Source organism: Protopterus annectens, chromosome 11.part0, assembly GCF_019279795.1.
Source record: "Protopterus annectens isolate FY-2018-M chromosome 11.part0, PAN1.0, whole genome shotgun sequence".
Taxonomy (NCBI): domain Eukaryota; kingdom Metazoa; phylum Chordata; order Ceratodontiformes; family Protopteridae; genus Protopterus; species Protopterus annectens.
In genome coordinates, this window is record NC_056745.1 from 991,281,335 (window position 1) to 991,307,937 (window position 26,603).

The window sequence follows — 26,603 nt, forward strand, 5'->3', positions numbered from 1 at the left end:
GGGGAAATCTATTCTAAACAAAACATTCGTGTTTTGTAATATGCCTTTTATTAATACATTTGAATTTAAACGCGCACTCTTTTTAATTAACTGCACAGTACACAGTCAGTGATAGTACAGGTCAAATCCGAAGATGTATATTATGACTCAGTAACTTCAGTTTTGATGGGCTGGACATAATCTGAAGTTGCTTCGATGTACTGGTCTTTAAAATGTGTTAAGCAATATACCAATTGGTCAACAATGACGGACTGCAATAAATAAATCATCTGGTCTAATCTAAGTTTTGGGGCTGATAAGAGAATGAATGACACTGAATCTTGACAAACAATGCAGCTATGATGGACAGTGCTGAAGGGGCGTGAATTTTAGTTTTCGGGTCACTCACTTAGATAGGTGTAGATGGTTAGATAATCCGTCAGTAGTTTGTTTATTTATTTATTTTTTACTGAACGGGTATGCTAAAGTAGGAAAATGTAGGATTTCCGAAAGTCTACTAATAGAACAAGGAATAGTGAATAATAAAAGATAACACAGCAAGTTAGTATATAGCAGCAAAAAGATAGAAAAGAAAAATAAAGGAATGATGCAAAGAACAAATGCGATATTATTTAGTTACACACATACGGTGTATGTTTAAATGCTTGCCCTGTGGATAGGACTTCGATTAAGCAAATTATCATTCAAATTAAAGGAAATTCTTATTCACAGATGGTCTGAACTTTTATGGCCTGCTCAAGGTGGATATTCCTGTCATTACCAGACTAATTTCGTTAATCTTGCATTTCTGTACTTCTCTGAAGGCTGACGGGTTGTCCATATTTCTTGTCACCATTCCCTTTCCAAATCCAGGGGACTCTCACGCCTGATGCTGGGATGCCTGCTATCATTTGAAAAGATCCAAAGAGTGAATCTCGGGCGCCCACTCCACTGATTGTCTGTACAATGTGAGTTCGACCAACAACCGGAGTTATTCAAATCTACAAATTATGTGTTGTCTTGTAGCTAAATCACACAAGCAGCATATCAGTAAAAGGGATATCACGGTTTAATTGTGAAAGAATAAAATGCCAGTCTGATAGTGCCATTTTTGAAAAAACAATGATAGTCGTACATGATGTTTTCACAACATGACAAACTATACATCATGCATGTTCTTTATTCTTTCTCTTAATTAAACCAAGCATTAGAAACTTTTAGGAGATTAACTCAGATAAAATATAGCATGTTTAACAATTTATTTCCAACAAAAAATGTGATAAAAGCGTCAAAATAAGCAAAGAAAAATGTAAAATACACCTATAATACTTGCATTGCAGTACTAAGATATATGACTGTAGTTTTATTCTGAAGTATACACCTCACGGACAATTCTAACCCCCAGTGAAAACCAAATTCCATAACTTGTCGATTTTCAGTTAATGTGATATTTACAAAACTAGTATTTGTTTAGCGATTGTTTCTCTGAAGATTTGTTTAGCGATTGTTTCTCTGAAGGTACTATTATTTGTAACATTTACAATTTTGTATTTAAATTAAGAAAATGTTACGCTTATATGGCTTGTCAGTCATTATATTATCTATAACTTACGTTATCTATAACTTAGTTTCTCGTAAAATTCCGATATTAAACTGAATAAAAGAGATGCGAGAGGAGATCAAAAAGGGAAATAGCAGACTCCTGCATGTCATTAAACGAGTGGAAAATTAATTATTAAGTGCATGCACACTACAACATAATCTTATAAATCATTATTACCATTAATTAACCCCCTTTCCGGTTGCACCCCCCCATCGCTTTTAAGGTAAGTGAGTCATCATCCTTCAATATATTTGCCAACATTATTCTAGTATTCGGCACCAAGATCTTGTTGAGAAGAGGCACCTATACCTGTTCCATGTGTGTGCATTGCCTTTTAGTACCTCATCTCTCGCTCTCAGTAATGGCTTGCTCACCTACAGAGAACCTCACAGCCCTTTCTCATGTTTCACGTTTTTCTTTTTTTCCCTCTTTTCCACTTAAAAGGAATTCCCAAACATGCTTCGATGAAGAGAACCGATTCCTAGTTGCGGTGGCAAAATTAAATGATATATAGCTCTGAATATGAACTGGCCAAGTTTATTTGAAACTATCCATCTAAAAATTACTATTGCACATAGACAACATACTTCTATTGCCGCCATAGTAAATTGTTTGTTCCCTCACTCTTAACATGTTAACAACTCTTTCTATTCGGACGAATGAGTTAGATAAAGATTAACTGGAATTCTGAAATATATCATAGCAGGAATGTCCTTCTACTGGCAGCCTATACTGAATTGGATTTTGGACAGATCTAAGTAGAGTGTTCTCGCGTAGAAAAAGAATTTGGATGTGTAGCATTTACTGTTCAGTCTTTCAGAACAAGATATGTGGATTATTTAGATATAAGCAGTGTGTCTTTTCAGGAGAATTGTCCCCTGTTTATCTGTGTAATGCGATATTTGCAATGGCATGTTCTGCACTGTAAATATTCATATTCTGCTTTAACTCTATTGAGTAGCGCTGTAACAGTAGAGATGGCGCAAGAACAGCTGCAGACTAAAAGAATGTGGTAGAAGTTTATGAAAATAGATCTACATAGATAAACAGAAAGATGTCTCATTGCAGGAATAATAATAATAATAATAATAATAATAATAATAATAATAATAATAATAAACAGGACCAGATGACCCCAGCAGTACAGTCAACTTATCCATCCATAGCTCGTAGTGATTATGCTAAAGGTATTTGGGAATATTGCCACTGAGAAAATCAATCACCTAATATTCTTAACAGTCTTTCTTTCCTTTTTCGTTTCCCTGCCTTTCTTTCTTTTCTTTTTTTTTTCAATCACAAGGCTATCGGTAATTTGAACAGAATATGTTTGTGTATGTGCATGTAAAGAGAGAGCGAGAGACGACTGCTTAGTCACTTGCATGCTGTATACGTTTGACATTGTATGTGCAGTACTTCATAATAGTGATACATTTGTTAAACAATAACGCCCCCCCCCCCACACACACACACACACACACACACACACAGCGAATGCGAGCGCGCGGTTTGAGCGTGGTTGGTAATTGCAGTGTTAAGTGCTCCTTATCTGGGAGTTTTTCCTTCTTCCTCCAACCCGGAAGTAGACGAATTATTTTGGCAGTAAGCAGGTTGATTATTTCTGGGGGTGGCTCTTGCAGGCACATCGCTCAGTTCTTTTCCCTTCTGCTCGTTTGTAAATGCCATCATCAGTAGCATTAAGGCCGTCATTCTTGTCTTAGAGCTCCAGATGATCTGAATAAACAAATAACTAAAACAAAAAAGAACTGGCAGCTTGCACTATACAGGTCAGTGTATAATTAACATTTTGCAGTTATACTTTTAAAGTGGTAAAGAGATAACCCCTCACGGTGAAACAGTGATATTCTAAACTGATTTGCTGAATGTTGTCTTAGGGTCACAGATTTTATTGTTGCAAGCAATAACACTTAAATTGTATATGGTTGTAATTAAATCTTTGTACTCGTAGCCTACGAGTCGTAGGTGTGCCACTGCGGTTTCGTGTTAAGCATTAGTTCACATCATTGCACAAGGTTCGTCTCCCCCCTCCCCGCATGAATTTAAACTAAAAAAAAAAACAAGAACGGCAGTCTTTCCGTGCATCTTATGTTCATAGGTTCATAGGTTCATAGGTTCATACTAGGCTATCTGCCCGAGGGCATTTATAAGCCTAGCCCATTGTTTTGTGGCTTACGCCACCCCTTTAGTATGGGGAACTATACCCATTATTTTGCTGTGCCTCTGTCGAGCAGTGACACTGAGGTAATTCCTGGGGTATATCTGCGATCTCCCATCCATTGGTCAAGATTTCTCTTGAACAAGGCCAGCGAAGTGCTCTGCCTCACATGTACCGGGATTTTGTTCCACAGCATAGGGAGTCTTTGGGTGATGAATCTATCTCTCCAGCACGTCCTATTAATAGCCGTGTCGAGGTTTAAGTCTCCGCCCTTGTGGCTCTGATGGATCTAGATTTTTGAGGTGAAGCATATTCATCAAATCTGGGTTTGACATGGCCTTGTATGTTAGGCAAAGGTCACCTCTGAGCAAGCGGTGGCGACTGAATAGAGCTGGAGTTCTTTCAGTCGGGCAGCATAGGACAGATTTTGAGACCCTTTATCCTTTTGGTGAGGAACTTTTGTGGCCTCTCCAGCTGCTGCAAGTGTCGGGTCAGATACATTCCGAATGGGGCATTGTACTCAATCATTGGTCTGATGAGTGATGAGTAAAGGGAGACTATGACCTCCCTTGATCTAGATGAGAATCCCTTCATGATAAGGTGGGCAATGTAGAAGGACTTCCTAACTACTTTAGCTACATGGGTGTCGAATGACAGACTACTATCAACCAGGGTCCCCAGGTCCTGATAACTTCTTCTGTGCTCAGTGGATTGCCACCTATTTGGTAGCTAGGGGTAACCTTGTTTTTCCCGAAGGGTATGACTATGCATTTTTGGCATTTAACTTTAGGCCATGGCTCTGGCACCAGTTATCCGTTTCTGTGAGACCCTTCTGAAGGATATCTGTGTCAGATGTGTTTTCTACTATGGCTCCCAGTTTGCAGTCATCTGCAAACTTTGTCAGCCATAACCCTCCTGTGTTTGCTTGTACTTGGAAAAGTAGATGCCAAACAAGAGTGGGCCCAGGACTGAGCCCTGTGGGACACCACTTGTGACAGGCTTTGAGTCTGACATGGCGCCAGCAACTCTGACCCTGTGGGTTCTGTCACTCAGCCAGTTTGCAACCCATCTTGTGCTGTATGGGTTAACATTTAAGCTGATGAGTTTTCAATGATACCCGAGTGGGGTATTGTATCGAAGGCCTTAGCCAGATCGAGGTAGGCTGTATGGACTGCCTTTCCCTCATCAATGGCTTTGGTGACTGTTTGAAAAAAGTCAACCAAGTTTAAAAGGCATGATCTGCCTTTGACAAAGCCAAACTGGGTTGGATCAAAGGCTGCAAAATACCTATGTGTTTATTTATGAGGTCCATTATGATGCTCAGCGTGGCTTTGCAGATAAGGCTTGACAAGCTAATGGGCGGTAATTTCCAGGGTCTGTGGAGGCACCGCCTTTGTGAAGTGGGACCACAGTTGCAGTCGCCACTCCTGGAGTGCGTATCCAGAGGTAAGACTTTGATTAAACAGCTGTCCTAGCTGTGGGTTTAATTCCTCATTGAGTTCGTGGAGCACACAGCCGGGGACACCATCGGGTCCCATGGATGCTGTATTTTTTGCTTTGGAGAGAGCAGTTCTCACTTGGGCGCTGTAGATGTTTGGGGGGCTGCACTCATTTGGTATAGATATCTCTCCTTTTGCGGGGGGGGAGAAGTTTGCACTGAACCTGTCAGCCAGTATGTTGGCAATGTCTGTAGGATCAGTAATCTTCACATCATTTTGAACTAGTTCTGAGCATATCTGGGAGTTTCCTCCTAGGTTTCTAACATAGCTAAAGAAGGCCTTATGATTGTCTTTTGAGTCTTTAGCTATTTTTCTCTCGAAATTTGCTTTGGATGATTTTATGAGAGCTCTTAGTTTTTACTTATAGTGATCAAGGGTGTCTTACCTTTTAAGGATTTTGCTCTATCTTGTAGTAGCTTCCTCCTTTTGTTGTAGAGTTTGTTTATGGCTGGGGTCCACCAGACTGGACGCTTGCCTTTGGTACAAAGAGTCTTTGTTTTGCTTGGGATTGCCTTATCCATGCAGTCCTGCAGGTGCTGGTAGAAGGCGTTTGTAAGTGATTCAGCGGCTTGAGTATTGTTTTCCATGGCTCGGGGCCTGAAAGGAGACCACACTAGTCTTTAGAAGTGTGAAGTCGGCTTTTGAGAAGTTCTTTACTGTGGTCTTTTTATTTCAGGTGGGGGTGGGTTGATGACCTTCAGCGAGATTAGTTTGTGATCTGATCTCACCAGTGAGGGGTATACTTCGGTGTTGAACATTGTGCTCCCATGTTCGTGATGATGAGATCAAGTATGTTATCTCCTCTTGTGGGGATGGTGACTAGTTGTTCCATGGCATTTGAGTTTATGAATTCCAGGAACTTTTGGGCTAGGGTGTTTGGGCTTGAGTAGTGTTCCCAGTCTATATTAGGGTAATTGAAGTCACCTAGTATGATGGTGTTTGGTGATACATTTATCCCCTCTAGTGTTTTCAGGAAGGCCATGTGAGTTTCCTGAGTTTGTGAGGGTGGCCTGTAACATGCTACAATTTGCAGAGCAGTCTTGCCTATGGTTAATTGCACCTGGATGGTCTCCGATGCATCGATGGTTGCCACCAGTCTTGAGGTGTGGGTGTCCTTGATGAATATGGATACCCCCCCTCCTTTCTTGGTATTGTCCGGATTTTGGGGCCGGAACGCATGATATGAGGTAAAACCTGATAGCGCTGGGGTGCTCTCAGGAGCCTTGAACCAGGTTTCTGTCACAGCACAGACATCGATGTTCTCCATACTGAGAAGGGCCTCGAGTCGTGCATTTTGAGATTTAGACTTCTGGCATTGAGCAGCATTACCCTTAGTTTTTTCCTTTTTGTGTTCTAGGGTGGTAGGTTTAGAATTTGAGCCTTGCCTAAAAAGGCACTATGGGGTGGCAAGAGCCTTTGCCAATATCCGGAATCCCAGTGGTGACAGGTGCAAGCCGTCCCTTGCGTAGCAGCGTGGCTTGTCCAGCATGTCATCCCAGGCAGACAGATACTGGATCCCCTTTGAATGACACCAGTGTTTAAGCCAATTGTTAAAGCTGATCATCTTATCTCTGTATTGTGGCATCATTCTTGGTGAAGGTAGGATACTGCTCAAGGTCAGGGTCATACCTGCCTGGGCTACATAATCAGAGAGCTCCTCAATGTCTCTTTTCATGTAGTCCAAGGAGGTACGTCTCAGGTCGTTTACACCAGCGTGGACAATGACTGAGTCATATTTGTACCTGCTGTTGAGAGACCTGAGTGCTTGCGTTATGTGGCGGATTCTAGCGCCCGACAGGCAGCTTACTGTGACCTTCTCCTTACTCAGTCTGGTGGCGGGACATCAGTGTGTCTGACTATGGAGTCACCAATGACTAGTGTGTCTGGCATTGTGTTTGGCCTTAAGGGCTGTGACTGTTTGACACTCTGACTGTGAGGTCTATGTGTTGCGGGTGTTGTGTTCTGAGGTGGTGGTTGTTTGGGTGTCTGCTTTGGTGGCCTCTGCTGTTTTGGTAGATTTTTGATCAGAGCCTCCGAGTATGTCTTTGTGTGTTTATGTGTATGATTTGAGGTTGTAATGGTACTATGTGAGACTGGGTCTATAGTGTGTGTGGTAACCTTCTCCTCCTGACTGGTCTTGCCAGTCCTATGTTCAGAGAGCTCAGCCTCCAGTTTGGCCGTATAGTTGCATCTCTCGCATGTATTTGTGTTTTGTGGGAGGAGGAAAGGGTTGTCTGTGTACATGAGGCAATTGAAACATTGCCTCAATATTCCCAGGTTCACCAGCTGAGCAGGAGAGGACACTAGCAACTGATCCTCGACATGCTAGAAGGGTAGGCGAAAAACTTTAAAAAGATTCGGGGACGTGGGTGACCGAGAAAGGGGGGGTTGCCTTTTTGGGGTACTATCTATGACAAGAGTGCCGTATCAAGGTAATAAGTACTGTAGGAGCAAGTGCTAGGTTTAATAGATAGAGAATAGTCTACTTGGAGTCAAGTAGAGTTGATCTTTTTAGTTATAGGATTCGCTGATTTGATCAGTAGTATAGTTCGAGGAAGGTAGTTTTAAGGGAAAATTTGAAGAGTGGACTTTAGGTAGCCCGAATAGTTTAAACCTGCTTAACCGGCACTGCCCTAGTGTGCAACAGTGGCAGCTCCGCTAAATCGCGCTAATGCGTTTAGCTGCGTTTTATACCAGGGGGCTGGAAAAAGCTAGAAACTGGCCCAAAACGACCAATAAACTACTAGTTACTGGCTGAAACCTCACAAAACTGGACAAAAGGCAGCTCAATGCTTCCCACTCCCACTGGTAAGCAAGGTAGCTTCCCTTCCCCAAATAAGGCAAGGAAACAGTACACAGGAACTACAACCAAAGCCCAGGAATCAGCAACTCTGAAACTGGACTAAACTAGTAAAGCAGGAAAGCAAGGTAGCTTCCCTTCCCCAAATAAGGCAAGGAAACAGTACACAGGAACTACAACCAAAGCCCAGGAATCAGCAACTCTGAAACTGGACTAAACTAGTAAAGCAGGAAAAACAAGAGATATTTTTTTCTTTTTTTCTTTTTTCACAAAACAGGCAGAAACAGGTACAGCAAACACTTATAAATGCTATGAATCAGCTACTACAGCTTACACAGAAGAATTTGCTACAAATACAGTCAAATAGTAACAAACAAGGATTCCAAGTGCAATATTAAGTTAAATGCAGTAAAAGCAGCTTCAATGTAACAGAAAGGCAGGCGAAATACAGTTGCTAGGTATTCAGATGTGGAAAGCAACAAAAATATACTTAGTATCAAGAAAAGTCGCTTATTCAGCTCTCTGCAGCCTGGATTACTCTGCTGGCCCACGTGGAGTCTGTGCTGAGTAGGTACAAGCTGAAAGTTTTATACCAGGGGCTGGAAAAAGCTAGAAACTGGCCCAAAACGACCAATAAACTACTAGTTACTGGCTGAAACCTCACAAAACTGGACAAAGGCAGCTCAATGCTTCCCACTCCCACTGGTAAGCAAGGTAGCTTCCCTTCCCCAAATAAGGCAAGGAAACAGTACACAGGAACTACAACCAAAGCCCAGGAATCAGCAACTCTGAAACTGGACTAAACTAGTAAAGCAGGAAAGCAAGGTAGCTTCCTTCCCCAAATAAGGCAAGGAAACAGTACACAGGAACTACAACCAAAGCCCAGGAATCAGCAACTCTGAAACTGGACTAAACTAGTAAAGCAGGAAAAACAAGAGATATTTTTTTTTTTTTTTTTTTTTCAAAACACGCAGAAACAGGTACAGCAAACACTTATAAATGCTATGAATCAGCTACTACAGCTTACACAGAAGAATTTGCTACAAATACAGTCAAATAGTAACAAACAAGGATTCCAAGTGCAATATTAAGTTAAATGCAGTAAAAACAGCTTCAATGTAACAGAAAGGCAGGCGAAATACAGTTGCTAGGTATTCAGATGTGGAAAGCAACAAAAATATACTTAGTATCAAGAAAAGTCGCTTATTCAGCTCTCTGCAGCCTGGATTACTCTGCTGGCCCACGTGGAGTCTGTGCTGAGTAGGTACAAGCTGAAAGTTTTATACCAGGGGACTGGAAAAAGCTAGAAACTGGCCCAAAACGACCAATAAACTACTAGTTACTGGCTGAAACCTCACAAAACTGGACAAAAGGCAGCTCAATGCTTCCCACTCCCACTGGTAAGCAAGGTAGCTTCCCTTCCCCCAAATAAGGCAAGGAAACAGTACACAGGAACTACAACCAAAGCCCAGGAATCAGCAACTCTGAAACTGGACTAAACTAGTAAAGCAGGAAAAACAAGAGATATTTTTTTTTTTTTCTTTTTTTTTCACAAAACAGGCAGAAACAGGTACAGCAAACACTTATAAATGCTATGAATCAGCTACTACAGCTTATGCAGACAAGTGGAGAAGGTCCGCATCTGTGTGTGTCTGTCGGGGGGGGGGGGTACATACAGGTGTTATTTGTACAAAAAATAGTTATGCAAGTGAAAACAATGATAACGACATTGTTTTAATTAAGACACTTGAGACACCTCTACTATGGATGCGAGGCTAGTGACCGAAAAACTAAAATCCTCCAGCAATGGAAGACATTGCACTGATTGATCTTCCATAATTCTGCCCGACTGTTAAAAGTGATAAATACAGCAGCAAGAAACAAACACGGGCCAGAAAAATCTCTTATACAACAAAAAGTCTTAAGATATAGTGCGGTAAGGTGCTAAAAAGGACTCTCGAAACACATACCAGGGGGTAGATCAGGAGGCCAGAAAAATCTGGCGTGGGTGGGTGGCACCTTGGCCAATTGACGTCCCAAAAATAATTTATAAAAAGCATCGAGAATGGCTTCACACAGTACATACATCTCAACCTTCCATCCTCAAATGCGGAATAGCAGCCCTCAAAATGTGGAGCACATACTAATGGCATATTGACAACTTCAACTAGGAAGGTCATAGGATGGATAAAAAATGTACTGGTTTTACTTACATAAAAGATCTTTTAACGAATTAATATGATGCATTTGTATTTACCACGGACATTAGTTAAACATTCATAACACAGAATGTGTATCAGACCCTTTCAATGTGGAATTTCGAGGGACATGTACGTTTTAAGACCCTAAATGAGGTACATTCCTCGTAATGAGGTACACTTGAGAGGTATGATGACTACCCATTGCCTGTCTATCTTTGTATAATTTTAGAATGCATGGCCAGGAACATATATTCCCTTCTGTACACTGGTCTCCTGGGACCGGATAGGGTTGCTGTCTGCAGTTTCATTCAGGGGCCTTTCTGGTGAGCAGATATTTGGGTCGCAACTCCACGAACTACTGACCACACAGTTCCTCATTCAGCCATTTCTTAAAAATTAGAAAAATTAGACCTTTTTCTTCTTCTGTCGAAAAAAAAAAAGTTAAAACAATTAACAAAAAATAATAATAATAAATAAAAAGGGGGAGCACTGTGATATGGGGAGTCATTACAGTGAGCTGTGCGACTGTGCTAAGAAAACGCAGCATTTTGTACACGTTATCTACTAGTCGTTTTTTTTAATTCTTAAAATGTTTTTGCTTTTAGAATATAAACTGCGTTCTCTGGTCCGGTTGTTTGTTCTGCAGTTGAATGGACCAACAGAGTGATGTAGACACACCTCTCAACGTTTTATATCCAAGATTAGGGCAAAGCCACAAATAGTGACAAAAGTCCCAAATCAGGAACACGTTTTAAATATCAATCGTAGTGACTTGAAAAAGCCGAGAGAAGAAAAACGGGATCTCCTTTAGTTTTTCTGAAACAAAGGAAAATGGTCGGCTTTAGTAACTATCGCTATTTGTTAACTTCAATCCATCTGTCGCTCTTTTTTAAACTAGCAATTTGAGGCAAAGATTGAGCCCAATTTTTAGCCAAATTAGGGATACTTCTGATAAGCAGGGACAGCTGACAGATACGGATGTATGGATATTACGTTCCTGTTGCCTGCGCAGGGGTGATATTAAGCAGCAGTCTTGAATACTGCAGTTTCTTCCATTAAGCTGCGTCTTACTAAATAAAAGCGGCAATGTTCCTAAAACTTTTTGAGAAGTGATTTTTTTCATAATGTCTATGTAACAGCACTGTACCTGGAGGAACAAATGGCAAATTTGGTAGAGTCTGGTTGCATTTTAAGACGACTGCGCTATTACTATGCAATTTTGTGTTCACAGAATAATAAAAGGGTGTTATAAACTATTGATGCGATATGTTAAAACTGTCCATCGCGTTTGTCTGAAGCATATTTTAGGCGATTCATAAATCCATCAATTTGCTGGTACCGTAGACAATACTTACAAAATAGCTTAAAATTCTAAATTGGATTTAGTCAGTTTTTAAAAAATAAATTATTGAATGCTTGGACGCCAGAATGGGTTCTCCCGTGCATATTGGTACAAGTGAATATAAAAGATACAGTTAGGCTGATGGAACATTCAAAATTATTATTTTTTTCTACTAAGTAGCCGCATTTATTTATTATTTATTTGTTGATTGGTTGCATAGTACGAACCGTGTTGTTTTATCCTTAGCAGGGCAAGGCTTGAGACTTGCAGAATTTTGGTTCTATATTAGAGAAAACATTTCTGGTTATTTATGTCTGGCCCAGTCTGGGACTCCTGCAAAATATTTTAACCACGTTAATTCACAATTGAGTTGGCAACATGCATGGCCTGAATACTAAACATACTTTAAGGACATTAAATTGCCGAAATTAGAATTGATTTTACGCATTTTGCATCACAGAAAACGAAGCAGCGTATAGATTTCTTGTTTAAAAATCCAAAGTACCAAATCAAACCAGTCTTGTTTGAGATTAATTCACACAAAGCGAGCTCACAGTTTTACTATCCTTCTATGTGAAATGAGAAATGTTAGCGGTAACAATAGCCTAGCGGTTCTGCAAAAGGTTTTAGCTACCACTTTGACGCTTCCTTGCTAATGGGGCAGTGATACGATGGGACTGCAGCCTGTTGTTTTGTTGAATCCATCTGCGGTGTGTGTGTGTGTGTGTGTGTGTGTGTGTGTGTGTGTGTGTGTCACATCCGCTTGTTTCTCTACAAAGATCCACGAAATGGATCTCCACTTCTTTGGGAAATATATGCTTGTTTAATGTTCGCGTATGCACTGCCATGCGCATATTCACACTCATTTCCAGCTTGTCGTGAGCTCTGTTCTTATCCACCAGCTGAGGTTAAAAGAGCTAGACTGTGCAGTTCTTTTTACACATTTTAATAAATTACATCGTGAAAATGTCATTACAATCTGGTTTAAATAGGACAATGCGTGGTCTTGAGTTTTATTAATTAAGTAGAAACAAGATGTTGCATTTCAAAAGTGCCTACATCTGTCTAAGCGATTACACACCAAAACCAAATGGAAATGAGTGGAACAGAAAGGGCTGAGCGCTTAATTTTTAAGATAAAAGTGTAATGACTGCAACTTTTAGACATGATTTAAAGACTACAGTGATTATTGGATTTTTCTTCTTTGCTTGTTTAATACTGTATAATATGTCGTTAGAATAATGTATAACTTGGAAATGCTTATGTAAATCATACAATATTTTGTTTATTTTATTTATTTTACATTTGCTCACCAGGGTAGCCCGTTTGGGCACAAAGGGATCTTTTCAGGGGAGGTCTGGGGAGAAAGGTTCCAGTCTCATTATTTACATATTGATATTATAAAGAAAAAAACACTTACCTCTGAGTCATGTTTCCCTCGACCAACATAATAATAATATAATTTATTTGTCAACTGGATAAATCCACTAGGCACAAATGCTCCTTTTCATTGACAACCCTGAGCACTGTAGTGACTTGTTCAGTCATAAATTCTGCAAGTGGAAGTAGGGGGTGGGGAGTCAGATACAGGAATACCTACTAATTTAAGCTTGATTGCATTTCGTAACCTTAACAGTCCTAGTAAAATATACATTTGCAACCCCCCATCTGGCGTTTAATGTTTTATCTATTTGTTACAGACAGTTGTTTTTACATCTTCAAGGAATACATGTATACATTTCAATCTTCTCTGCAAGACAGACTAGTTTACAATTTCACTCAGCACAGAATACAACGAATACTGCTGCTAATAAGGAATCATACGACAAACCAGATAGCTGTTTTGAATTCCAGAATACTGATTTGTTCCAGTGAAACACAAATCACAGTGAAACAAACGCAGAACATTTCAATATAATAGAATTAGATGTTGAATATATGTTTATTTATATACGTTTTCAATGTAGTGTTTTTTTCTGATATAGTTTTGCTTATAAAAAGAAAGATCGGATCATTTCGTGGTTTGCATATGTTCGCACACTAATAATGCATTTGTAATAGCATAATAATAATAACAATAATATTAATAATCAAGCAATGGTCCATAATATATTTATTACGATAACACTGCATATGTCGTGCTTGATACTTCCAGTATAAGTACTCCCTTTTTCCTGGCTCTGCTGGGTGTTCAGGGTCATGTCCTCTCCATAACCCTTTAGTATGTGTCTTCTTTAGCCCATGGATGTTTATGACAGCCTACCTGTGCGTTCAATAAGGCCTGCTCAGAGCTCTTTATCTGTCTCATAGAACAAAGGAGCTGTTACCACTTTAACAAAACTGCTCGTAGGATGTCAGCTGCTTCACCCAATGGGATGCCAGTGATTATAAATGGGTTATATTTACTACACCAGGCACTTCCCACTAAATTGTATTCCAAAGCACTTCGTGCGTTTTTGTTATCATTCAACACCGAAACAGAAAAATACAATCAACAAACATCATGCTTGCTGATGCTTTATAGTTTGGATGCTGAACTGTGTAGCTTAAGACAGTTAAGCTGGTTCTCTGAGCAGCCCAACCCGCAGCCATATGCAGTTACAAGTACTAATTTGTTTACGTGTGTGTGTAATGTGTGAGTGTATGGGGGAGGCAGTGACTGACAGCCAGTCTTCCTTAACACACTCAAGCCTCTAACGCTCTTCTTGATCTGTTGAAAGCAAACCCAGTTATGGCAAAACAATCTTCATATAGACAGATGCATAAATGTGAAGGCAAACAGATAAAGTGCAATATAAAAACAAAAGTCAGGCTATAATAAACTAATGAGTGTCTGGAAGAGGAGAAGCATAACTTAACGGATTCTATGTAGTCTGTGCTGCCTTGATGAAACTGCAAATTGTAAAACACGCTTCAGTAAGAAGTGTGTGTGTGTGTGTGTGTGTGTGTGTGTGTGTGTGTGTGTGTGTGTGTAGGGGGGGGGGGGGTTACCTATGGTCCAGGTACATTTATTAGTTAAGATTAAAGAGCGTGATCATTTTCCGAAATGGGGCCCACCCCATTTCCAAGACACTGTAACCAGCACCAATTGGTTTTGTACACAAGTGTTTCCTTTTCGAGTTTTCCCGTTGTAGTTGACCGCTAGGAAATCGATTTAAAATTAATATACGTCCTTGTTGTTTGCATACTTCAGTGTGAGCAATAATCTTATATTGCACTTAAACTGTTGTTCTTGGCTAGTAAGTTATAGTCAAAGTTAAACGTCCATCTAAGGGAAATAATATGTCGACTGGGCACCTTAAAAAAGCAGATGTGTCTTTAGTAACATTTAGCCATTTCAGCAAAAGGGTTTCCTTATGACACGTATGTTATTTGAAAATGTAGGTTATTGGAAAATGTCTGGCTAAATGGTTTCCTTTGAACTTCTGGTGTGGTGGGGCAATACATTTAAAAGTGCTGCAGAATTAATTAATGCCTCAGAATACACTTTCAGCTATTTTCTTCCACTGAGTCAATTTATTGAACATCTTATGCTTAATATGATTAATTAGTTTTTCCAGCCTCATCTTAGCTAGGGATAAAGTGGTTAAAAGAATTAATCCAACTTCCCTTTATGGTGCTAAGAATTGTAACACTTGTAGTAAAACCAGGGTATTAGATTCTGGGGAAATAGATAATGGAGTTCCCAGCATTTTTTTTTCTTTTTCTTGTTTTTTTTTTTTTTGAGAAAAGGCATGAAATATTTTTGGGGAACTAGGCATATCTGCCTCAGTAGTAACATTTCTTATTCACAGCCGAAGAATCCCAAGTTTAGATCTAACCTCCAATCACTGTCTTTGTCCAGTGTAGAGTTTGCAGGCTCTGTCAACTCTGAACAATAACCATACAGTAAAGTAACACTTTAAATAAACTGTAATACGCTGATCTAAAGTTATTAAATCTAAAATACCACAACCATAAATATCATCTTCCTTAAATAGCTGAATAATGTTTTCATATTCCAATGTACAGATGTAGCCTTTGCTAAATATTACAACACTTTATAAAATATATTCTCATTATGCTATATACAGATAAGCAGGTTTCAAAAAACTTGAAAGGGTGACTAGATTTGAACAGGTAACTCAGCTGCTTTCTCATAAATCAAGCCTAATGTCTGATTTGGGTCTGTAAAGAGGTTAATTCCTAGACCTCATCATATCAACCTACTTAGCCTATCCCCCTGATTTCCACATAAGTAACATTTATAATGGCTCATCTCTTTCATACTTCTAGTAGTCAGAACTCATAATTCCTCCTTACAGCTCTCCTTCTCACCCAGAGTTTATTCTCTCTTACCACCAGTATTTCTCTGTCTTTTCTGCCTTTAGCTATTTCCCTTTTCACCCATCCCACTACATTACTAGTTCCATTCTTAATCAACCATTATACCGACTTTTACCTGCCTTTACACCAAACATACCGAAGTGGACAATAATTTGCCACTGCTTTATTACAACTCTTTCTCCAAATCTGATTCACTTGTACCATCTGTTTTGTGCCTTCTTACTTTCGCTCCACATATTTAAGTTGCATGCCGTTAACTTACCAAATGTCCAGCATTTTTCAACTAATTTCACTTCTTCTCTTAGCTTCCTATTGACCCTATAGAATCTGTGTAAAAGTCTCCATTATAAGCCATGGATGAAATATTTTTAAAATAAATACACACCACCCATAACAGAGTCTTAATACCCACCTCAACTTCAGTTTCTCTATTTCATTTTCCCTCTCAGCCTCCCTTAGATCTCCATTAATCCTACTAGTCCCACTCTTCCTTTAGGCAACCCGTTCTTCTTTTGTTATGACTTGAAGCATTTTCCCTGTTCCTCCCATAATCTCTTACCTCTTGTTTTATTCTGTTTTACATCTCCAAAAACTAGCCAGCCCCCCCCCTTTTTACATCAGACTTGTTTTGCATATCTTCATACATCCTTAGAGTACTGCTTTCTCCTTACATCGTCTTTTATTTTCCTTAAGCTTATTACTTCCCACCTAACTGTTGCCCTTTCATATTTTCTGCTGATTTATAACTAACAGGCTCTAATCATTTTTCATCTCTATGTACAATTTCCACCCTCAGCTCTGGATATCTATCCACCAGCTTGCTGATCCTTTTCGCTACTATAGAACTCACCTGTGCTCCAGAAGCCTTGTCATTTTCCTTCCATCTCTTCCACCTCTGCTCAAAAATCTGTCTTACCTTTAATTGCATGTCCATATTAACAACCACTGTATACCTTTTAAAATCAGACATGCCTCCATCCTCTTTCTAGTCTGGATATTCTCTGTCTGCCTTTCCCTATTCTACCTGTTGTATCCTATGACAGACTTTCTCAATCTCTTTAACCTAATAATTAGCTGGGTTTGTAAGTATCTGCCTAATTGTTGTAACAGCCAATCATGTTTTGCTTAGTGTACTGATAATTTCAATTCTACCCAATACATTATCCACATTTTCTGACCATCTATCCAATTGCTGACTTGCTTTGATTCTCAGTTCTCTCCACTGTTTTCTCTAATAGCCACAGAAATGTTAACACCTATGTATTTATCCCTTTCCCAAAGACAGGGATAAATCCAATTTCCTTATAACAACTGACTTATTTGGATGATATAACCTGCTTCCTTACCAAACTCAAATAAAATAACTCCAACAGAAGTTTTAAACTGGCTATAATTATATTTGCACTAACAATTAATTATACCCCTTAAACTGCTGCATAACCCATTGTTAGCAGCACAACAGATATCACACTTGCTTTTGATGCAGAAGGCTGTGGGTTCTGCTCCCACAGCATCTAAATAGATTGCTGATACTGTGTTGTACTTTAAATGGGAGTGGGGATGCTGCACTCCTAAGCATGTCCTCCTTGGGATGAAATGCCTAGTAACTATGAACATATTGTTAGTTTGCCATCCATTCCCTATTGCAATATTACCAGCTTACATTTATCAGGGTCACTGGTGCAACAGGTAGCACTTTAGCCTTTATTGCAGAAGGCTGTGAGTTCTATTCCCACACCAGATATATCTATTATTGATACTGCAGTGCAGCATGAGGGTGGTGCTAGACTCCTGAGTGTGTCATCATTTGTATGAGATGTTAAACCGAAGCCCCGTCTGTGGTAGCTCAGGTACATGTAAAAAAACCCATGGCACATATCGAAAAGAGTAAGAGAACTTCCCCCATACTCTGGTCAAATTTATCCTAATACTATCAATACCATCTCAGGTCTCCCCTGAAAAGATGAGTTTTAAACAGACAACAAAAACAAGACCTGGAGCTGACTGTGGCTCAGGTCATCATCTTATTTTAAACAGACAACAAAAACAAGACCTGGAGCTGACTGTGGCTCAGGTCATCATCTTCTTTTAAACAGACAACAAAAACAAGACCTGGAGCTGACTGTGGCTTAGGTCATCATCTTCTTTTAAACAGACAACAAAAACAAGACATGGAGATGACTGTGGCTCAGGTCATCATCTTCTTAGTTTACTCCTCTGAAGTCAAGGCCAATGTTAGTGGTCTCTGGCTGACTAAATTTGCAGATGATTGCAAATTAGGAGCTGTCAATGGATCCCCCACTGACACAAATGTTCTCCAGGAAGCGGTGACACAGACAAACAACTGGTGTCAGAGCCATGCACTAAAACTAAATGCCAAGAAATACATAATAATATCACTGGGGAAGTCATCCATCCATGGTAACTATCATATTGACAACACATCCATAATGGCTGACCCAGTAGTCATGGACCTGGGGACACACATAAACAGTAATCTAGCTTTTGACTATCACGTCTACTGTAGTGAGGAAATCATTCTATGTTGTGCAACTTATAAACAAAGGTATGGCATCTAGGTCCAAGGAAGTCATTATTCCACTGTATTTGGCATTTATTAGACATATCATTGAGTACAATGCCCCCTTTGGCATGTACCTAAACAGGCATATCCAACAATTGGAATGTCCACAGAGGTTCCTCACTAAAAGAATACAGGTCATAAGTAACATGTCCAGTGCAGACCATCTCAGGGGACTATCCCTGTATTCTGTCTCCTACAGGCTGTTGAGGGGAGATCTATGCCTGGCATACAAGGTGTTGTCATATTCCACTCTGATGGACTTTCTGCAAATCTGCAAAACAAACAGCATCAGAATTATCTGTTCTAAAGACTTAAACTTTGCCTGTGGTATAAACAGGACCTGCTGGAGAGACAGGTATGTATCCCAGAGACTACCCCTTCTCTGGACAGCCCCCCCCATCCATGTGAAAGAGAGTTCCTCTGTAACCCAAGTCAAGTGTAACTTGAACAACTGGATGGGGAACAGGAAATTCATCCCTGGTTTGGCACCTTTGTCTCTAATGGACACTGGTGGCCTGTAAATAGTTCATCTCCCAGGCTCCTACTTGTAAATGTTTCATCTCCATAGCCCCTGCTTACACTTATCAAGGGTACCAGACCTTGTCAGAGATTTGGGATGCATGGCTAGACTTAAAAAGGCCCTTGTGGTCATTAGCCTAGTAAACACCAATGAACGAACCTTGAACATTTCTCATCTCTTAAGTTCATCATACAAACTAACACTACAAAGAGACCTCTATGCTCCACTAACAAATCATTATGCTGTATAACTAAACCTAAAAGGAATGCAGGATACTCCTTGTATTCATACTGCATTGCTAATAGCTGGAATACCATCCCATTCCAGGTAAGAACAGTATTCAACCTGAAAGACTTTAAATGCCATTTGAAGATGCACCTGACTGATAAATGGCTCTACATCTGAACCACACCTGGCTAAACCAGTACTAATATAGCTATTGTATTTTGCCATAACTCTCAACTGCACAAAATGCAATGTACTCATCACAACTATACCCTACTCCATCATCTCATCTCCTTTATGTTCCTTGTGACTCCTTCCCTCCTTCCTTTCTGAGCAGCTCTAACTCAGTCTATGCATACTGATGGGATTACACTGCATATACCTCCCTGTACCACAAAAAAATAAATAAATATACACACACACACACACACACACACACACACACACACACACACCTAGCGAGAGAGAGAATGATTTATATACAACCAATGTAATTGTTGTTTTTAATTAAAACTGTAAATGATGTCAAGGATGTGTGAAGAATGTCTGAATGTTGCTCATGAATGAAACTGACTGTAGATAATGAAACAATACAAATGGTGTCCATGATGTCTGTATAATGGAGCTTTTCTCCTCTGAAAAAGGGCACTGCTTACTGGGACTCTCCGGGTAAACAAATGCCAATAAATGTATTTATTTAACCTTTTTAACCAGGTCAGTCCCACTTGGCTAGTAGCCTCTTTTCAGGGGAGTCTCAAGGTGGTATTTATATTTCTAGGGTAAATTTGACCAGGGCATTTGGAAACTTCTCCTACTCTTTTTATAAGTGCTGTGAGATCTTTTCCATCCACATGAGCTACCATCAACTTAGGCAGATAGGGCCTTGGTTTAACATCTCATCTGAAGGAAGACACACTCCCTAGTGCAGCACCCCAATTATACTGCACTGCAGTGTCAGCAATTGGTCTTGTCAGTAAACAAATGCCAATACATAAATAAATGTATTTATTTATCATTTTAACCATATTAGTCCCACTGGGCTAGTAGCCTCTTTTCAGGGGAGACCTGAGGGAGGTAGTTTTACTACTAGAGAAAATTTGGCCAGGGCATTGGGAAACTTCCTCTACTCTTTCTGATAGGTGCCATGAGATCTTTTACATACACCTGAGCTACCACTAACTCAGGCAGATGGGGTCTCAGTTTAACACCTTATAAAAAGGAAGACACACTAAGGAGTGCAGCATCCCCCTTATACTGCACTGCAGTGTCAGCAATTGATCTACCTGGTGTGGGAATAGCCTTTTTCACCAAAAGTGAGTGTGATACCTGTTGCACCACTGACACTGGCATACAAAACAACTATAATACTTGTGGTAACATCCAATGGATACCCACTAAAAACATGCAACTATCAGCAAACAAATGGACACTTACTTTTTTTGTCTTACTACCTCATTCCTGAACTAACCTCTGAGTTAGTTTTTCCATAGCTAAAATAAATACAGTCACAAGGGACACCCCTGTCTTGTTCCTCTGCCCAAGCTAACTGTTTGAGAAGTCTCTCCAGTAATATATATTTTCACTTTACACAAAGCCTTAACTCCAGTTAGAAATTATCCCTCACCTTGTACCTTGCCCAAAGTTTGGGGAAAAAAAAGAATAACTCTCCGCATCAAGTGCCTTTTGTATATCCATTAGATCCACCATATCATTCCTAGTCACTCCTTTTCATCACAGCCTACAGAGTTCATTAATAACCTCCAATGGTCCACTGACAGCCAAGTGTATATGAAATCAACCTGATCTTTCCCCATCCTTGGCGATATTTCTTTCTAGTCTATATGTCAACACTTTCATAAATGTTTGCATCCGTGTTACATAAATAAATAGGTCTATAATTTGATGGTTCTTCCCAGCTACCTTTTCTCTTACATGGAGTATACATCTGTGTTCCCTCATTGATAAGGAAGAACTCCTTTATCTATAATTATGTTATATACCCCTGGCAGTACCTTACTACCATTTTGTAAAAGTTAGTCAGACAACTCCCCCCATGACTTCTATAACTTCCCCAATATTTACTGCACTGTTCGATTTTACTTTTTCTTTATCCCTTCATCTTTCCACACTATAAAATATTCCAAACACATTGACATGTTCTTGTATAATGATGAGTGTTGTTGTTGTCGTTTGCCTTTTCCCGGTAAGGGGTCGCCACAGCGGAACTCCGGTCCGCTAATGATTGGCAGTAGATTTTTACGAAACGCTGAGGTGCCAGCTCGATGCTTAACCTTCAATGAAGGCACGCCCATTTATGCACGCGTGTCTTTCGAACGCTACCCAACCATGGGGACGACATGCAGACTCCACACAGAAGGCACTCCCAAGCCCAGCTGAGAATCGAACTTCTAAAATACATGCAGCTATCTCCTTATTTGTAGTCATTCTAATTTCCTTCTTATTTATTTACCTTCTATCTGTAAGCCACAAACTCTTCTCTCCTTCTTAACACCACCCCATTCCATACATGTCAAGTGTACTTCATTGCGAGGAACGTTTCTCATTTGGGGTCTTAAAACGTTCATTTTCCTCAAAGTTCCATACTGAAAGGGTCTGCACACTTTCAGTGTTAGCAATTTTTTAACAGATATCCATGGTAAACAGAAATAAATTGCATTAATTCATTAAAATAATTATTCCATAAGTAAAATGTCACTTTTAACCATCATATGAGCCTCCTAGCTGAAGTTGTTAGTAAACTGTTAGTAAGTGTTCCACATTTTTGCCCATTTGTTCCACATTATGAGAGGTAGTGTTCCTCATTTTGGATACGGAAGGATGAAAGCTGTGCACCATTTTGTCAGCTTCTTTCTGTTCCTAACAAGTATATCCCTATATTCTGCACCATTTCACTTGCTCTGCATTTCTACCCGTACCAAGATTCCATCTCAGTTCATTCCCTCTTCATGTCCTCTACTGAGTGGTCCAACACATTTTTTTTCTAGGATCAAAGACCCTGTGTGAGTCTTTTTTTACAGGTAGGGTTACCACCTGTCCCGCTCTGAGAGGGACAGTCCCTCTTTGGGCAATTGTGTCCTGCAAAACCCCCCCCCCAAAAATCACAAATGTCCTGATATTTTAGAACAAAAATATTTCCTAGGTTTTCTATAATAGTTGCATAAAGCAGTTATTTTGTTTCTGAAGCACTGAAATGTTATATGAAATAGCACAAGCAACATAAATGATGTAAGAATAACCTTTTATTTGTGCAAAAAAGTGAAGTTCTGTACTTTGCACTGGCTGTGGGCAAGTTTTGTCCTACAAAATCTCATGTTTCTACAAAAAATGTCCCACTTTGAGCATTTGAAAAGGTGGCAACCCTATTTACAGGTATTCTGGTTTATTCTCAAGAGGACGACGGACGATTGTCGAAATGGAATTGTCTATTACACACACGCGTGCGCGGATTTCCTCTGTGTGTGTGTGTGTGTGTGTGTGTGTGTGTGTGTGTGTGTGTGTGTGTACATACACGTTCACTGCCGCATACAGGCACTGCGTTGTATCTATCCTTGTCATTGTAGCTATTGCCGTCACTGAAAAGTGACCATGGACAAGTCTACTTACCAGCTTTATAAAAGCCAAAATATGGAATTAAATTAAATGAGTCCCAGCTGGCTACGAAATATTAGCCGAAGAATTAGCCAAACATAAAAATAATTGGGTAGGAATACCTTGCGTGCGTGTCTGAGGAAGATGATGTTAGGATTGAGAGACGGTAGACAGGCTATAGTGAAAAATAAAATATCAGAAGAATGTATACATGGGAGATATGTTGGTAAGTGGAGCCACAGATTTATGTTCCATGGCTGGATAACGCATTACCAGTAGAAATATTTCTGGACACCTGACATGTTAGCTAAGTTATTGTCGTTGTTGGTGGCAGTCATAGCAGTTATCTTATCCTGATATTTTGTCACATCTGTAAAACCAACAAAAGCTAGTGCAGCAGTCTTGCATACTTAATAAACTATGAGGGTAATAACTCTTATTTATATCTCCCTTAAAATTCAAAGATATTTCTGGTTGTAGTAACAGTGTTTTGTCAAGTAACAGGCATCAGAATGCCATTAAATATTTTACTACTGACATAGTGCTCCTGGCTTAGTTAAACCCTGCGACATTTTCCCCACTAAAACTAACTACATAGCCAGCTTTTAGTCCCTGCAAAACCATGGCTGCTGCTGACTGGGGAAAAATGAGGAATGAAAAATGCATTAATTTCCTAATTATGCTCTTTAACATGAACAGGGCTGTGATATGACCCTGTTAGGATGAAGATGATAATGAACATGAACAATATAAGCACTAGAGGGACTTACCTCAGTGCAAACTTTGGATTTTAAGAAGCTGATGCTTCTGATCATCAGGGATAGTTTCTCTTTCAGGTAGTTTTATAACTAATACCAGAACACCAGATTCTATAACTCAATTTCTTTGCTTAAGAATTCAGTATAATCCCAAAAATAATAGAATAAATGCTCAGAATCATAAATATGTTTAAATATTTCTCTAATTCACTTAAAAAGTTACTAGAATAACATATTTTGTATCAACATCTATTTTTGGACAATAAGTATAAAACTCAGATGTCTGGATTAATTGACTGTTTGCAATCCTGAATGATTTACCAGCAAATCAGACTTTTGTATGTCTGTGAAAGTAGGGACAGTGACAAGTATGCATTACTCCTCAATGGGATAAATCTTACTGCTTCTGCTGTTTGACGACTGCTAAACAGCAGTGACTAATCTGGTGTGGCAGTACCAATGTTGCACAAGGCATTGCTGTTTGCTGAAATTAAGTACATAACTAGTACTGCTATGCATGCATATGTGTGTGTGTGTGTGTGTGTGTGTGTGTGTTTGTGTGTGTGTGTAAAAAACATCAATGATTTTTATCTGTGCATGCACCCAATAATGCCAGGACACAGACATTATTCTTCTGTGTATCAGTAAAAAATGTACCTAACAAGTAATTATATTTAAATAAGACAGAACATATATCACAGAACATTCAGACACTTAGATATTCTTGAGTCTGATTGCAATAGACTGTCAAAATGGATAATGGGGACTCCTTTATCATCCTTGACTCTGTGGGGCCCTCAACAAAGCTGTTGCTTGTTGGAGAAAAATGTATCAATTTTCTGAATACGCTGTTTAACCTGAATGGTGCTGAGATATGACCCTTTTAGGATAAAGCTAATAATAGCCTCTGTTTACAACCACACCCATTCTAAAACCAGCCCTGCTCAAATGTGTGTGTGTACATAAAGCTGCTACAGGTTATGCGGGCTAGAGATTGTGTGGATATTACATCTTTAATTTTCATCACAGTCAAACCTTAGAGGTGTGCACATGAAGTCATTATAGCTTGTGTTTGAGCTGAGGGCAGTGTTTCTCACAGACCTCAGAGGTGTACAAAGAAGGTTACTATAGCTTGTGTAAGAGAGGTGTACTGTCTAGGAGCAACAAATTTGAATATTACTGAAATTACTCTCACAATCACATACTAGGCACATATACATGTGGCTACTGGGGTGAAGAACATGCTATGTATATGTATATCATCAGTCACTTGAAATATATGACAAAGGCAATTTAAATCTCTGCTTTCATCCCAGTCTAACACCAGAGGGATGCATAGGCAGTGACTTGTCTTTTATTAGAGGGTTAGTATTTCCAGATAAGACTTAAATATTCTCACAACTACTGGCTTGTTAGTTTACTGTAAGCTACAATTTTGTCAGCTTTGAAAATTAAGTGAAAGAAAAAAATAAGACTTAAATTATTTTTTTCTTCATAATTTTTATTTAGGCAACCATTGGAGTAAAATGTTGAGAAAATGCTCTAAAATGCATCCCAGACCATCTGTAAACATGTGGCTTCTTGGCCCCTGACCTGAGTTCATAGGTTCATAGGTTCATACTAGGCTATCTGCCCTAGAGCATTTATAAGCCTAGCCAGAATGTGTTTGGCTTTCGCCACCCATTTTAAATTTATTTTGCTATGCCCTTTTTCGAGGTTAGTATACTGTGCCTCTATCTAACAGTGACACAGAAGTATTTCCTAAATGGTTGTTACTGGGCTGTCTTGTTCAGGAAAGGTGTGTTGAAGGATGCAAGGAAAACTAAAGCTGAACCACAACAGTGAATTTGTTTCCTTAATCATAATTTCTGTTCAATCTATTATTGGATGAAAAGGTTGTGTAAAATGCACTTCAGAGCATATAGAAAGTTATGGCTTCTTGACAAAGCTTAGAGTAAGGCAAAATATGAGATAAGGAAGAAAAAGGTAATGTGGATGGTATGGGGAGCCCAATAGGAGAAGGAGCCAGAGGAGAGGACTGGAGGGTGTGTGTGTGTGTGTGGGGGGGGTTGAAATGTAGGTCCAGTCATCATTTCACTTTAAGTCCAGACCTGTACATAGACTTGTTGCAATGTATCACTGTTGCAACTAAGTGCCAGTAACTCTAACTGCCTCTTTGTTAGACAGCTCAACATAGTGATAGTGTGATACATAGGCCTGTTGCAATGTAAAAGCTTGTAGCTGCAGGTCTGTCTATGGATACTGCTCCTAAAAGTTTGCAGCATGAAATAAAAGGTTGCTTAGGATGGATGGCATTGTTAGGATGATGCTTATACTGGAAGTGCCTAGGGGCCTGGTGGCAGTGGTGGTGGTGTTGCTGGTGGGTACAGAACAACAGGAAAATGAAGCATGTATAATTTGTTTGTGCAGGAAGAAAAGTTAATTTTCCACCCAGGAGAATGGGAAACACATGACTGCCATTGTGGAAAATACACTTCCCTTTTTCTGTAAAAGTGGATGGGAAATCTGAAATTCATCACTGGTCTGACACAGACATCTGTGATCGACACAGGCAGCAGTTAAATCTTGTCCTAAGTAGCATACCTCTTAAAACAATCGCTAAGACAAAATAGCCCATGGGATAAGTTTGGGTTGCGCCCGACTAGCTGATGAAGGCCTCAGTGGTCATCAGCCTAGTATATACAGTGAAATCTATTAACCTAGACTTTCATTCGGCTAAGTATGCCAGGGGAGGGGGAACTGTGCACAGTTGGTTACGTTTATGGCATTAAACTTACTGAGTGATGGAAACTGGATAAGATTCTACGAACTTTGCAGTGAGCAGAGGAATTGGAATTGGATTATGAACCAGAAATTTATATATCTGAGCTGAGGTAGTGGTTGTGGGTTATAGATAGAAATGCAACAGACAAGGTTGCCATAAAGGGGCCAAAGAGGACTGGCAAGAAGAAATGTTATTTGAA

General features: G+C 39.6%; 1 protein-coding gene and 1 long non-coding RNA gene across 3 annotated transcripts in view; one reads left to right on the top strand and one right to left on the bottom strand.

Annotated features, from left to right (window-relative positions):
* The window catches only part of LOC122815675, a 167,550-nt gene that overhangs the window by 135,836 nt on the left and 5,111 nt on the right, over nt 1-26,603 (bottom strand). The window lies entirely within an intron of this gene.
* The window catches only part of GATA3 (GATA binding protein 3), a 91,308-nt gene that overhangs the window by 672 nt on the left and 64,033 nt on the right, over nt 1-26,603 (top strand). Inside the window, exon 1 of one of the 2 annotated variants that reach the window (XM_044088368.1) lies at nt 3,295-3,366. The exons of the other annotated variant lie outside the window; for it this stretch is intronic. The gene's annotated coding sequence lies outside the window, so the exon portion shown is untranslated. Of the gene's footprint in view, nt 1-3,294; nt 3,367-26,603 lie in introns of those variants that run through there. 2 annotated transcript variants of the gene reach the window in all.